This window comes from Taudactylus pleione, unplaced genomic scaffold (assembly GCF_031769625.1).
Source record: "Taudactylus pleione unplaced genomic scaffold, aTauple2 ptg000792l, whole genome shotgun sequence".
Classification (NCBI taxonomy): domain Eukaryota; kingdom Metazoa; phylum Chordata; class Amphibia; order Anura; family Myobatrachidae; genus Taudactylus; species Taudactylus pleione.
Window position 1 is genome coordinate 6711546 of NW_028285194.1, and position 14989 is coordinate 6726534.

The 14989-nt window shown below is 45.4% G+C and overlaps 1 protein-coding gene and 1 long non-coding RNA gene across 2 annotated transcripts in view; one reads left to right on the forward strand and one right to left on the reverse strand.

Moving 5' to 3' along the window:
- Positions 1-4847, reverse strand: part of LOC148474967 (uncharacterized) — a 135824-nt gene extending 130977 nt beyond the window's left edge. Inside the window, exon 1 of the long non-coding RNA XR_015872806.1 lies at positions 4676-4847. This is a non-coding gene — a long non-coding RNA (uncharacterized LOC148474967). The remainder of the gene's footprint in view (positions 1-4675) is intronic.
- HAPLN1 (hyaluronan and proteoglycan link protein 1) overlaps positions 1-14989 on the forward strand; it is a 165721-nt gene that overhangs the window by 123518 nt on the left and 27214 nt on the right. The window lies entirely within an intron of this gene.

The following is a 14989-nucleotide window of genomic DNA, read 5'->3' on the forward strand; positions in this document are numbered from 1 at the left end:
AACACGAAAAGTGGCCGGTGCACACCCCTAATATAAATGGAAGAAAATCAATGCTGCTTATATTATAAACCTGTGGTTCCCAAACTTGGTCCTCAAGGTACCCTAACAGTCCTGGTTTTCATGATATTCATGATTGAGCACAGATGATTTAATCAAAATGAATGAAGTACTAATTAAGTCACCTGTGCTCAAGCATGGATACTTGGACCTTTATTGCCTTGAGCATCGAGTTTGAAAACCACTGGTATAAACTGTAGACCTAAGGCTGCTTACTGCCCATTGCTGATATAGATAATTTTACCAATAAAAACTGTGTTACATGAAAAATACAGGAGTTCTCAGGTCTATTTCAATCCATAATAAATGTATCTAAAACAATTACCAATGCAAGTTGCTGAAGCCCACATTGAAAATAATTTAAATATTATCGCTGGTGTTTAGATTGCCTTTCATTTGCCATTTAAACGCATTCTATATAGCTGGGATTTGTATATTCTCAGGCTGACATTGCACAGTATGTGTCTGAGTTTCTTTTGTTTTAGTGGTAATTATGAAGCATTCTGTATGAAATAAGACATGCCACTTTCAGCCTTGTCTTCATCTACACTAATTAGCTATCTATGTATTCTATACTCTTATGTGAAGTATTAAAGAAATGAGGATAGCACACCTTTGGAAAAATTAGATTATAAAGTAGCACACATGTGGGAACACAGTGTTATCCAATTCAGTTAATATAGTGGCAATAAAGCAAGTTATGACTGTCTATTAATCCATTTTGCAAGGCCTCTGAAAGGTCATTGAAACGCTCTAATGAGCCAGTATGTCAACCCGATACTTTCTGAACAAATAGTTTATTTTATTCCTTTAGATGGAAAACAATATTCATTACAATATTCCAATTGATTCAAATGGTATGTACAGTATAAGGTGCAAATTTAAATGGAAGTTAATCTGCTTTTCTTAAGGAGAGAATTGATTGTTAGCCTGTTGAGAAAAACAAGTTTCTTTTATAATGTCAATGCTAATAAACGCTAGTTACTATCCTTATGTCCTGAAATAAATAGACGTAATAGAACTGGGAAAAAAAGGCTTTATGATTATAGCAAAGCACACGGAGCTATAATAACATTAGACTACTACTGTGCATTGATTGTGCTTTGCCAAGTGGTTTACAAATTTCCTTTTTACTCCTTGGCTGTTTTATGGGCTGTCTCTTATTCTTATCGCTGTCTGTGTTTCCTTCACAATTGTCCTCAATGTCCCCAGCTAAGGATTGCACTGATTCACTGTAACCTTTCTCAAGGACTCCTAATCATTCTTTTAACTCCAAAGAGGCCTAACGTGTTCCTGTTTCTGCTTATGCAAAAGGCACTTAGGGACACAAATGGGTAAGTGTCAGCGGAACAGCCAGTGTATAATGTAAATATTCCTAATATTTGAATAATGTTCTGTAAAATGTATTACAGAGAGAAAAGCCATAAATCACTCTTTAAAATAGCTATCGGCCATCAATAGCTATCACCAGGTACCTCCAGTGATAGCTTCTCCATACAAACTAGAGCTAATTGGGAAATTAAAGTTTACATGGAAAAATTCTGAAAGTGGCTTTGTGTAGGCAGGAAAAAAAATCAACTGTGGGCAGGGACAACACGAAAGCGGGCAGGATTAGCACATTAACCCAAGCCACATTGGTTATAAGCCAGACCAATGCAATATGTAATAGAAGGTGAAGTCACAACACTGGTAGGCAGAGCTTGTAATAGTAGTCGGACCTAAAACAAGCAAGTAGGTGAAGCAATGCAGCAATTAGTACTGGAGTCTGATTGCTGTTGCGTTAATCACAGCCACTTATACCACTTTTCCACCAAAATTCCGGGTCTGACCCGGAGTTGGAACAGAGTTCCTATCCGGATCAGACCCGGAATTTAGCCGGTGCCGACTTGGGATATTCCCGAGTCGGCACCACCCACACCGGAGTCGGGTCTGCATAGACCCAGCATTCCCAGCGTGAAAGTGGACGCTTGGAGAGGACATCATCTCCAAGCGCCACTGAAGCCGGACCAATCGGCCAGCTTGCAGCGCACTCCAGGTCATCGTGACCTGGAGTGCGCTGTTCTCACAGCAGGGTTTCACGCGCTAATCCCGTGTTAAACCCTGCTAGTTACCTGGGTTGGATTGCTGGGTCACTCGACCCGGCGATCTAACCCTCTCCCCTTTTACACCAGGGAGCTCCCTGGGTTAACCCTGCAATAACCCGGGTTTTAGCTCCGGTGTAATAGGGGTATTACTGTATCATGGTGATTTTTTTTTCTTATAGCCAAAATGTATGGAGAATGTTTGGGGAACCCCAGCATTTACAGATGTGTTAATGCGTGAACTGTCTTGCCACATAAAATATACACAAAATTTTTTTAATTATTCTAAACATGTTCTAGGCGACATTAAAAACTACTTTATACAGAGATAGTTACAACAGAACAGGTGTTGGTTAGTATAGATAAAACCCAATTGCAAGCCCAATTGCAAGAAAAACCTAATTGCAAGAGAAAGCTCTAGTCACTGCCAGTACATAGATTTCTGCCACTTAATGCATATAACATTTTCAATAAGAAATTCTTGACTGGCAGTGTCTCAAAACCCCAAAACCCAGCAATGTGCTACTGGAATTTTGAGCTTGATGAAGAGGACCAATAATGTTTTAAAAGCTTAAAGGAAACAGCAGCCACAATAACACTTCTCACAACCAATCAGAAGCTGCTTAAGGCCCTCATTCAGAGCCGTACGCTCTGAGCAGAGCGCACGCTCTGAATGAGGGCCGCCCTCCATAATTATGGAGCATCCTCCTGGACGCTCGTATAGCTGTGGGTCACCACCCACAGCCTATACGAGCGTGCAGTTTGATGGCCGCGATGGTCTTGACCATCGCGACCATCGCCACTGCGAGCCGGAGCCTGCGGTTGAGTTTTTCAACCGCAAGGCCCTGAGTGATTTTGGCTCTATCAGAGCCAAAATCACTCCCACTGACATCACTAGTGATGTCAGTGGGCCGGCTTCTGACGGTAGGCGTTCCCTTGGGAACGCCCCCGTCAGGGAGGCACGCCCCCGGCACGCCCACCAAAGGGGGCGTGCTGTCAATCAACATCAACAGCACGCCCCCTTTGATCAGACACAACGAGCGAAGGAAAGTCCTTCGCTCGTCGCATCTAGCGCATGCGCACGACGGAGCTCCCGCCGTCGTGCGCATGCGCAGTGCACAACATCGACCCACTTGCGAGCGGACAGCCGCTTGCGAGTGGGTCTGAATCAGGCCCTAAGTGTGCAACCTTGCCACTGTGATATGATGCAGGATATCCAGAGGAATGATTGGATGAGGAAGCTCAGTGGGGGTGGCAAGCCTCCCGAGGAACAAATGGCTGTACCTCCAAAGCTGCATAAGCCCCATAATCTCCATCATCAAGGCTACAAAGTCCACTCACCAAGGCTTATACAAATCTACCTTTTACCATCAGCACAGTGCAGACTATTCCATTATTTGCCTATAATTGTTTATATATCTGTAATAATGTTACCAGACGTGTTGCGACCGTTGTCGGGAAGTGGCTGAGCATACTACTGAGATCCCATTTATAGAAAATATGGTGCCAGTGTCTCAGTACCTGCGGCCGTTCTGCCGGACCGTGGGGTTACTCAGATGATCGATTATCGGAGGATCTGCGACCACCGCTGTGTGTTTGTATGCACTTGCTTGGATCTGCAGTGCCGCCGGTGGGCATCTCACTACATTTGCAAGTGGCTACAGCATCAGCATATTGTCACACGTACAGGATGGCAGCTGCCATTGCGTTAGTACATCTCTTAATCAGGTGAACGGGACTTACATGTTTATTTCTCTTTTATGGATGGTTACTATAATATGAGCTCATTCGATTGATATATTCAGTACTATGGAAATGAAAATACTATTATGCTTCTGTATCTAAGGGCCTGATTCAGAGCCGCTCGCTCCCAGCGTATTCAAATCCAGTGCACGCCCAGCAAGGCAGGCAATTGCTAGGCAAGGCATTAGCACACCCACTATGTCTTGGCAATCAATCACTTTGCATAAGTAGACGCCCTCCAGCCATTCTTAAGACACCCACTTGCGCATGTCATCTTCAGGAAGTGCATGAAAACATTTGTACATCGATGTGCTCACAGCGCTTGAGGTTGACTATACCTGCCCCTGTTACCACCCACAAATGGCCTCTCCTGTCACTCATTCCACTGGCACGTGCACTGTGAACTATACGCATGCGCACATTTGCAAACATCGCCAGCAACAAGCGATCGCTTGCTAGCGAGCAGGTCTGAATCAGGTCCTAGTTCTGATATAAATTATCATGACTCAAATCCTGTCAGTAAGACAGGAGTGCTACTGATACCAGAGCCAGATTTACACCTCATGGGGCCCTAAGCAAGATACCAGTTTGAGACCCCCCTCCCTCAAACAATCCATAGCACTATACCTTGGCACATTCGCAGTGCGATCACAGTGCATGCGCAGTCTACCGATAATTGCTCAGTCCATAAGTAGTAACTCTTCAATTTTAAATAGGATTACACAACATAAAAAAACAACATACAGTAAATGAATCTAGATTACAGAGTAATTGAGAATAATACAGTACCCTACCTGCCTGGCTGCTGTGCTTTCCTGTGATCTGGGACCTCTGCAGCTCTGCCTCGGCTCTGCCTGTTCCTCTGCGTGGTGCTGGTGGGCACTGGCAATCCTGACAGTGGCACTGTGCATAGGCTGATGTGTGTGCTGGGGCCGGGCCCTGGGACAAGCCGTGGGCCTGGGAGCAAATGCAGGATTTTCCAGGGGGGGTTTCTAAATAATAATATATATAGAGCAAACATACAGTCAATATTGGGACATTGACAGAATTTTCATATTTTGTCCTCTATTCACTACCACAATGGCTTTGAAATGAAACAAACAAGATGTGCTTTAACTGCAGACTTTCAGATTTAATTTGAGGGTAATTACATCCAAATCAGGTGAACGGTGTAGGAATTACAACAGTTTCTATATGTGCCTCCCACTTTTTAAGGGGCCTTTTTTTTGTGGAGGTGAATAGAGGCCAAAATCTGAAAATTCTGGCAATGTCCCAATATTTATGCACCTGACTGTATATATTATATATAACATACACATAAACAGTCCACACACAATATTAACACATACATATACACTAACACATACACAGTTTACACACTCTAACACATATACACAATAACACATATATAGACACTAACACATACATACATACATACATACACACTAAAACAGTACACATACATACATACATACATACATACATACACACTAAAACAGTACACATACATAACATACTTACACTTAATGCAGCAACTGCAATTCATTAGGCCCCATCCCCTTACGGCATAACGGCGTGATTTTCTGTGATTTGGGGGTAGGGCTTGCCGTATTGGCTCCACCCTTATTGCGGGGAATCAGTGCACAAGCTAGTTGGAGCTGGATGGGGCAGCTGGGGCTAGGCAGCGGAACTGGTGACCCTCCTCATCCCCCCTGCTATACACAGTCACTCTGAGTCTGTGACAGTGGCACTGAAGCGGGACCCTCTTGGAGTTTAGGCGGGACCATGTGATTTCATGACATCACGTGGTACTTGTGCAATACTTCTCTGGGAGCATTTTGACTAGCCAGATTTCTTGGGGCAAACGGCCTATCCATGGGCACCTTGGATCCCGCCGGGCCCTAGGTAAGCGCCTAGGTTGCCTAGTGAGAAATCCGGCCCTGACTGATATCCCTTTTTATAATCGATTATTAAAAAGAAAAAGAGTTGAAGGGGTTCTTTTCCCACATACAACCATTGTAAATCGTCATGAATGTTCATTAAATTGTTAAAACATATTTTAAGGTACTTAAACAATAAAAGTTAAGTATTAGCAGCAAAATATAAAATATATAGACGATTGCAGAAAATAATATGTGAAATAAAATAAAGATTAAAATTAGTGTTCACTCGTTGTTTAATCCTTTGAAGTAATCGATGTAGCGTCTCCCTGCATAGACTTCTATGGGGAATTCTCACCATAGAAGTCTATGTGAGACACAGGCTGACCGCATTCAGCCAATCAGGGAGCTGCTCCGACGGAGATGCTCCCTGATTGGCTGGCGGCCCCTTCACTGACGGGGCACACGTGTGCCCCGGTCATTTACGTGGAGCAAAGGTATGTGTACACACATACCTTTGCTCAGTCCGCATGGATCGGGTTTTTGGCGTGTTTGTTATTTTAACCCCTGGATTGCCTACTTGGACAAGTGGACGCGATCGACGCATAGGAGAGGTAAGTATGGATTTTTTATTTCAGGTACACCCCTATGGATTACTTCGGATACTAGGTGAGTATGTGTGAGTGTGCATGTATGTTTTATTAAAATTTTACATTCACGGTGTATGTTTGTTTCTTTACGTATTTCTTTAGTTGTGGAACTACAAGTGCCAGCGGGCCCGTAATGCCCCGCATGCTGGTATTTGTGGTTCTCCAAATACCAGCATGCAGGGAGGCTTGCTGGTATTTGTGGTTCTACAATTAAAGACAATATGGAAACTTTATTTTTACACTTTACACTAACACTATCAACCCGGCACCCACGGCCATAGGGTGCCGGGGATAGCCCCGGGCTATCAGTCTAGGCCTGGGGTGCCCTGGAGAGGGGGGCCCCTTTATTGGAGGGGTCCCCAACTCCCCAGAGACCCCCGGCCTGGACTGACCAGCGGTCAGGGATAATGCTTTGGCCGGGGAAACCGGTGAAAGGTTTTCCCTGGCTGTGGCATTATCCCCCCGCTAGAAAGAGTTCGGTGCTGGTTCTGGAATTTTCAGGGGACCCCTACTCATTTTGTCCCCTGATTTTCCAGAACCAGGACCAGCTCAACAAAGCCCTGTGCTGGTTTTTAATATACAGGGGCCCTACGCATTTTGGCCCCTGTATTTTTAGAACCAGAACAGGCTTTATAAAGCCCGGGGCTGGTTATGCTTTTGGGGAGGGGGTGCACATAATTTTTTTAAAATTTAAAAACATTTTACATAAGTACACACAGAAACATATACATATCTCATGGATATGTGCATGTTTCTGTGTTAATCTGACCTGCTCAGGATATACTCCCTAGCCTGAAGCAGGTATAATATTTTGGGACTTTTGGTAATCTTTTTTTTGGGAGTCTGAAACAGACACTCTATTACATTGGACGAGTTGATTGTTTTCAATGTGAAAACATCTGGATGCGAGTTTGAGAATGGTGAGTTTTAGTAACTCTGAAAAATGTGAGTTTTAGTGGACAGACACCCTATTACATTGGAGAGTTGTGAAAAATTGCGAGTTTAGCATCAAACTCGCAATTTACCAAAACAGACTACCTATTACATTTGGCCAATTGTGTATTTCGCAGAGGTGACGTACCTCACTTACGCTAATATACAAGTAACAAAGCTTGTAAAGGTATCCTTATAGGTCATTCATAATGATGCGTACCGATACTCACGAGTTATCGTGGTGGTGGAAAACATGTAGCGGTATCTTTAAAATGATGTTTCCAGAATACACTCCAATATTAATAAAAGAGCAGTGTTTTATTCACACAAAAGATATAAAACAGTAGATTAATCAAAAGGTTCAGTTAGACTGAAGGGGTATTCAACACTTAGGGAGAGGCAGACCAAGTAACGATATATATATATATATATATATATATATATATATATATATATATAAGAAAAGTCCCGGGATTCATAACAAAAACTGAAATGGTCATACCTTTTCTCCAATAGTGTGTCTAAAAAGTCCCATCAGGTAGTAGTTCCTCCGATCCAATGTGTTTCGAGTTAATGAACTATATCAAGGCATGGAGGTACAGCTTTAACTTTTTTATATAAATCCCGGGACTTTTTTTTTTTAATATATATTTTTCGTTACTGGTTTAGGGTTAAAGAAATCATTTAAATGTTTACTTTTGACATACAGTATACATTTCATAGTATTCTGAGGAAATAAATAAGGTATATGTGTGTGTGAATGTTAAAGTACATTAAATTCATATTGTACATGTTTATGTATATGTTAAGTAGGGATGAGCGGGTTCGGATTTCTGAAATCCGAACCCCCCCGAGCCCCCCCGATCCGAGTCTGATCCGAGTCAGGCTCGACTTTTCCCGCCTGACTCGGATCTGAAATCGAGGCAAAACGTCATCATCCCGCCTTCCGAGTCTCACGGGTTTTGGATCCTATATAAGGTACCCGCGTCGGCGCCATTTTCTCACTCGGCTGTGGACAGTGAAGAGGGAGGGTGGGAGTTAGGGCTGTGTAGTGTAGTGTAGTGTAGTGCTGCTGTTGTCCACTACTTCAAAGTCCATAGGGGCTGGCTGTGTTGTGCTGTGCTGCTGTTGTTAATAGGGGCTGTGTCCACTACTTCAAAGTCCATAGGGGCTGGCTGGACTGTGTTGTGCAGTCAGTTCTCCATAGGGGCTGTGTCCACTCCAAAGTCCTGTGCAGTGTCCCAGTCCTAAAGGAGTGCTGTAGTGTTGTCCAGGGGGTGCTCTGTCCATCAGGGGTGCTCCCCCCAAGTGCTAAAAAAATAATATATTTTCTGTGTTTGTGAATTGTGTGCGCAGTAGCCGCACGTGCATCAACAAAGTAGTGCCAAGCGTGCGCCTGTGTCATAAGTAAAGGGCCGGCTGGCTTGACCGTTAAGGGTGCTGTAACCCCCAAAGTACACTCCAGTCCAAACCAAAAAAAAAATTATTTTCTGTGTTTGTGAATTGTGTGCGCAGTAGCCGCACGTGCATCAACAAAGTAGTGCCAAGCGTGCGCCTGTGTCATAAGTAAAGGGCCGGCTGGCTTGACCGTTAAAGGGTGCTGTAACCCCCGAAAGTACACTCCAGTCCAAACCAAAAAAAAATTATTTGCTGTGTTTGTGAATTGTGTGCGCAGTAGCCGCACGTGCATCAACAAAGTAGTGCCAAGCGTGCGCCTGTGTCATAAGTAAAGGGCCGGCTGGCTTGACCGTTAAGGGTGCTGTAACCCCCGAGAGTACACTCCAGTCCAAACCAAAAAAAAAATTATTTTCTGTGTTTGTGAATTGTGTGCGCAGTAGCCGCACGTGCATCAACAAAGTAGTGCCAAGCGTGCGCCTGTGTCATAAGTAAAGGGCCGGCTGGCTTGACCGTTAAGGGTGCTGTAACCCCCGAAAGTACACTCCAGTCCAAACCAAAAAAAAAATTATTTTCTGTGTTTGTGAATTGTGTGCGCAGTAGCCGCACGTGCATCAACAAAGTAGTGCCAAGCGTGCGCCTGTATCATAAGTAAAGGGCCAGCTGGCTTGACCGTTAAGGGTGCTGTAATCCCCGAAAGTACACTCCAGTCCAAACCCCAAAAAAAAATATTTTCTGTGTTTGTGAATTGTGTGCGCAGTAGCCGCACGTGCATCAACAAAGTAGTGCCAAGCGTGCGCCTGTGTCATAAGTAAAGGGCCGGCTGGCTTGACCGTTAAGGGTGCTGTAACCCCCGAAAGTACACTCCAGTCCAAACCAAAAAAAAAATTATTTTCTGTGTTTGTGAATTGTGTGCGCAGTAGCCGCACGTGCATCAACAAAGTAGTGCCAAGCGTGCGCCTGTGTCATAAGTAAAGGGCCGGCTGGCTTGACCGTTAAAGGGTGCTGTAACCCCCAAAGTACACTCCAGTCCAAACCAAAAAAAAAATTATTTTCTGTGTTTGTGAATTGTGTGCGCAGTAGCCGCACGTGCATCAACAAAGTAGTGCCAAGCATGCGCCTGTGTCATAAGTAAAGGGCCGGCTGGCTTGACCGTTAAAGGGTGCTGTAACCCCCGAAAGTACACTCCAGTCCAAACCAAAAAAAAATTATTTTCTGTGTTTGTGAATTGTGTGCGCAGTAGCCGCACGTGCATCAACAAAGTAGTGCCAAGCGTGCGCCTGTGTCATAAGTAAAGGGCCGGCTGGCTTGACCGTTAAGGGTGCTGTAACCCCCGAGAGTACACTCCAGTCCAAACCAAAAAAAAAATTATTTTCTGTGTTTGTGAATTGTGTGCGCAGTAGCCGCACGTGCATCAACAAAGTAGTGCCAAGCGTGCGCCTGTGTCATAAGTAAAGGGCCGGCTGGCTTGACCGTTAAGGGTGCTGTAACCCCCGAAAGTACACTCCAGTCCAAACCAAAAAAAAAATTATTTTCGGTGTTTGTGAATTGTGTGCGCAGTAGCCGCACGTGCATCAACAAAGTAGTGCCAAGCGTGCGCCTGTATCATAAGTAAAGGGCCGGCTGGCTTGACCGTTAAGGGTGCTGTAACCCCTGAGAGTACACTCCAGTCCAAACCAAAAAAAAATTATTTTCTGTGTTTGTGAATTGTGTGCGCAGTAGCCGCACGTGCATCAACAAAGTAGTGCCAAGCGTGCGCCTGTGTCATAAGTAAAGGGCCGGCTGGCTTGACCGTTAAGGGTGCTGTAACCCCCGAAAGTACACTCCAGTCCAAACCAAAAAAAAAATTATTTTCTGTGTTTGTGAATTGTGTGCGCAGTAGCCGCACGTGCATCAACAAAGTAGTGCCAAGCGTGCGCCTGTGTCATAAGTAAAGGGCCGGCTGGCTTGACCGTTAAGGGTGCTGTAACCGCCGAAAGTACACTCCAGTCCAAACCAAAAAAAAAATTATTTTCTGTGTTTGTGAATTGTGTGCGCAGTAGCCGCACGTGCATCAACAAAGTAGTGCCAAGCGTGCGCCTGTATCATAAGTAAAGGGCCAGCTGGCTTGACCGTTAAGGGTGCTGTAATCCCCGAAAGTACACTCCAGTCCAAACCCCCCCCAAAAATATTTTCTGTGTTTGTGAATTGTGTGCGCAGTAGCCGCACGTGCATCAACAAAGTAGTGCCAAGCGTGCGCCTGTGTCATAAGTAAAGGGCCGGCTGGCTTGACCGTTAAGGGTGCTGTAACCCCCGAGAGTACACTCCAGTCCAAACCAAAAAAAAAATTATTTTCTGTGTTTGTGAATTGTGTGCGCAGTAGCCGCACGTGCATCAACAAAGTAGTGCCAAGCGTGCGCCTGTGTCATAAGTAAAGGGCCGGCTGGCTTGACCGTTAAGGGTGCTGTAACCCCCGAAAGTACACTCCAGTCCAAACCAAAAAAAAAATTATTTTCTGTGTTTGTGAATTGTGTGCGCAGTAGCCGCACGTGCATCAACAAAGTAGTGCCAAGCGTGCGCCTGTGTCATAAGTAAAGGGCCGGCTGGCTTGACCGTTAAGGGTGCTGTAACCCCCGAAAGTACACTCCAGTCCAAACCAAAAAAAAATTATTTTCTGTGTTTGTGAATTGTGTGCGCAGTAGCCGCACGTGCATCAACAAAGTAGTGCCAAGCGTGCGCCTGTATCATAAGTAAAGGGCCAGCTGGCTTGACCGTTAAGGGTGCTGTAATCCCCGAAAATACACTCCAGTCCAAACCCCCAAAAAAAATATTTTCTGTGTTTGTGAATTGTGTGCGCAGTAGCCGCACGTGCATCAACAAAGTAGTGCCAAGCGTGCGCCTGTGTCATAAGTAAAGGGCCGGCTGGCTTGACCGTTAAGGGTGCTGTAACCCCCGAAAGTACACTCCAGTCCAAACCGAAAAAAAAATTATTTTCTGTGTTTGTGAATTGTGTGCGCAGTAGCCGCACGTGCATCAACAAAGTAGTGCCAAGCGTGCGCCTGTGTCATAAGTAAAGGGCCGGCTGGCTTGACCGTTAAGGGTGCTGTAACCCCCGAAAGTACACTCCAGTCCAAACCAAAAAAAAAATTATTTTCTGTGTTTGTGAATTGTGTGCGCAGTAGCCGCACGTGCATCAACAAAGTAGTGCCAAGCGTGCGCCTGTATCATAAGTAAAGGGCCAGCTGGCTTGACCGTTAAGGGTGCTGTAATCCCCGAAAGTACACTCCAGTCCAAACCCCAAAAAAAAATATTTTCTGTGTTTGTGAATTGTGTGCGCAGTAGCCGCACGTGCATCAACAAAGTAGTGCCAAGCGTGCGCCTGTGTCATAAGTAAAGGGCCGGCTGGCTTGACCGTTAAGGGTGCTGTAACCCCCGAAAGTACACTCCAGTCCAAACCAAAAAAAAAATTATTTTCTGTGTTTGTGAATTGTGTGCGCAGTAGCCGCACGTGCATCAACAAAGTAGTGCCAAGCGTGCGCCTGTGTCATAAGTAAAGGGCCGGCTGGCTTGACCGTTAAAGGGTGCTGTAACCCCCAAAGTACACTCCAGTCCAAACCAAAAAAAAAATTATTTTCTGTGTTTGTGAATTGTGTGCGCAGTAGCCGCACGTGCATCAACAAAGTAGTGCCAAGCATGCGCCTGTGTCATAAGTAAAGGGCCGGCTGGCTTGACCGTTAAAGGGTGCTGTAACCCCCGAAAGTACACTCCAGTCCAAACCAAAAAAAAATTATTTTCTGTGTTTGTGAATTGTGTGCGCAGTAGCCGCACGTGCATCAACAAAGTAGTGCCAAGCGTGCGCCTGTGTCATAAGTAAAGGGCCGGCTGGCTTGACCGTTAAGGGTGCTGTAACCCCCGAGAGTACACTCCAGTCCAAACCAAAAAAAAAATTATTTTCTGTGTTTGTGAATTGTGTGCGCAGTAGCCGCACGTGCATCAACAAAGTAGTGCCAAGCGTGCGCCTGTGTCATAAGTAAAGGGCCGGCTGGCTTGACCGTTAAGGGTGCTGTAACCCCCGAAAGTACACTCCAGTCCAAACCAAAAAAAAAATTATTTTCGGTGTTTGTGAATTGTGTGCGCAGTAGCCGCACGTGCATCAACAAAGTAGTGCCAAGCGTGCGCCTGTGTCATAAGTAAAGGGCCGGCTGGCTTGACCGTTAAGGGTGCTGTAACCTCCGAAAGTACACTCCAGTCCAAACCAAAAAAAAAAATATTTTCTGTGTTTGTGAATTGTGTGCGCAGTAGCCGCACGTGCATCAACAAAGTAGTGCCAAGCGTGCGCCTGTATCATAAGTAAAGGGCCGGCTGGCTTGACCGTTAAGGGTGCTGTAACCCCCGAAAGTACACTCCAGTCCAAACCAAAAAAAAAATTATTTTCTGTGTTTGTGAATTGTGTGCGCAGTAGCCGCACGTGCATCAACAAAGTAGTGCCAAGCGTGCGCCTGTGTCATAAGTAAAGGGCCGGCTGGCTTGACCGTTAAGGGTGCTGTAACCCCCGAAAGTACACTCCAGTCCAAACCAAAAAAAAAATTATTTTCTGTGTTTGTGAATTGTGTGCGCAGTAGCCGCACGTGCATCAACAAAGTAGTGCCAAGCGTGCGCCTGTATCATAAGTAAAGGGCCAGCTGGCTTGACCGTTAAGGGTGCTGTAATCCCCGAAAGTACACTCCAGTCCAAACCCCAAAAAAAAATATTTTCTGTGTTTGTGAATTGTGTGCGCAGTAGCCGCACGTGCATCAACAAAGTAGTGCCAAGCGTGCGCCTGTGTCATAAGTAAAGGGCCGGCTGGCTTGACCGTTAAGGGTGCTGTAACCCCCGAAAGTACACTCCAGTCCAAACCAAAAAAAAAATTATTTTCTGTGTTTGTGAATTGTGTGCGCAGTAGCCGCACGTGCATCAACAAAGTAGTGCCAAGCGTGCGCCTGTGTCATAAGTAAAGGGCCGGCTGGCTTGACCGTTAAAGGGTGCTGTAACCCCCAAAGTACACTCCAGTCCAAACCAAAAAAAAAATTATTTTCTGTGTTTGTGAATTGTGTGCGCAGTAGCCGCACGTGCATCAACAAAGTAGTGCCAAGCATGCGCCTGTGTCATAAGTAAAGGGCCGGCTGGCTTGACCGTTAAAGGGTGCTGTAACCCCCGAAAGTACACTCCAGTCCAAACCAAAAAAAAATTATTTTCTGTGTTTGTGAATTGTGTGCGCAGTAGCCGCACGTGCATCAACAAAGTAGTGCCAAGCGTGCGCCTGTGTCATAAGTAAAGGGCCGGCTGGCTTGACCGTTAAGGGTGCTGTAACCCCCGAGAGTACACTCCAGTCCAAACCAAAAAAAAAATTATTTTCTGTGTTTGTGAATTGTGTGCGCAGTAGCCGCACGTGCATCAACAAAGTAGTGCCAAGCGTGCGCCTGTGTCATAAGTAAAGGGCCGGCTGGCTTGACCGTTAAGGGTGCTGTAACCCCCGAAAGTACACTCCAGTCCAAACCAAAAAAAAAATTATTTTCGGTGTTTGTGAATTGTGTGCGCAGTAGCCGCACGTGCATCAACAAAGTAGTGCCAAGCGTGCGCCTGTGTCATAAGTAAAGGGCCGGCTGGCTTGACCGTTAAGGGTGCTGTAACCTCCGAAAGTACACTCCAGTCCAAACCAAAAAAAAAAATATTTTCTGTGTTTGTGAATTGTGTGCGCAGTAGCCGCACGTGCATCAACAAAGTAGTGCCAAGCGTGCGCCTGTATCATAAGTAAAGGGCCGGCTGGCTTGACCGTTAAGGGTGCTGTAACCCCCGAAAGTACACTCCAGTCCAAACCAAAAAAAAAATTATTTTCTGTGTTTGTGAATTGTGTGCGCAGTAGCCGCACGTGCATCAACAAAGTAGTGCCAAGCGTGCGCCTGTGTCATAAGTAAAGGGCCGGCTGGCTTGACCGTTAAGGGTGCTGTAACCGCCGAAAGTACACTCCAGTCCAAACCAAAAAAAAAATTATTTTCTGTGTTTGTGAATTGTGTGCGCAGTAGCCGCACGTGCATCAACAAAGTAGTGCCAAGCGTGCGCCTGTATCATAAGTAAAGGGCCAGCTGGCTTGACCGTTAAGGGTGCTGTAATCCCCGAAAGTACACTCCAGTCCAAACCCCCCCCAAAAATATTTTCTGTGTTTGTGAATTGTGTGCGCAGTAGCCGCACGTGCATCAACAAAGTAGTGCCAAGCGTGCGCCTGTGTCATAAG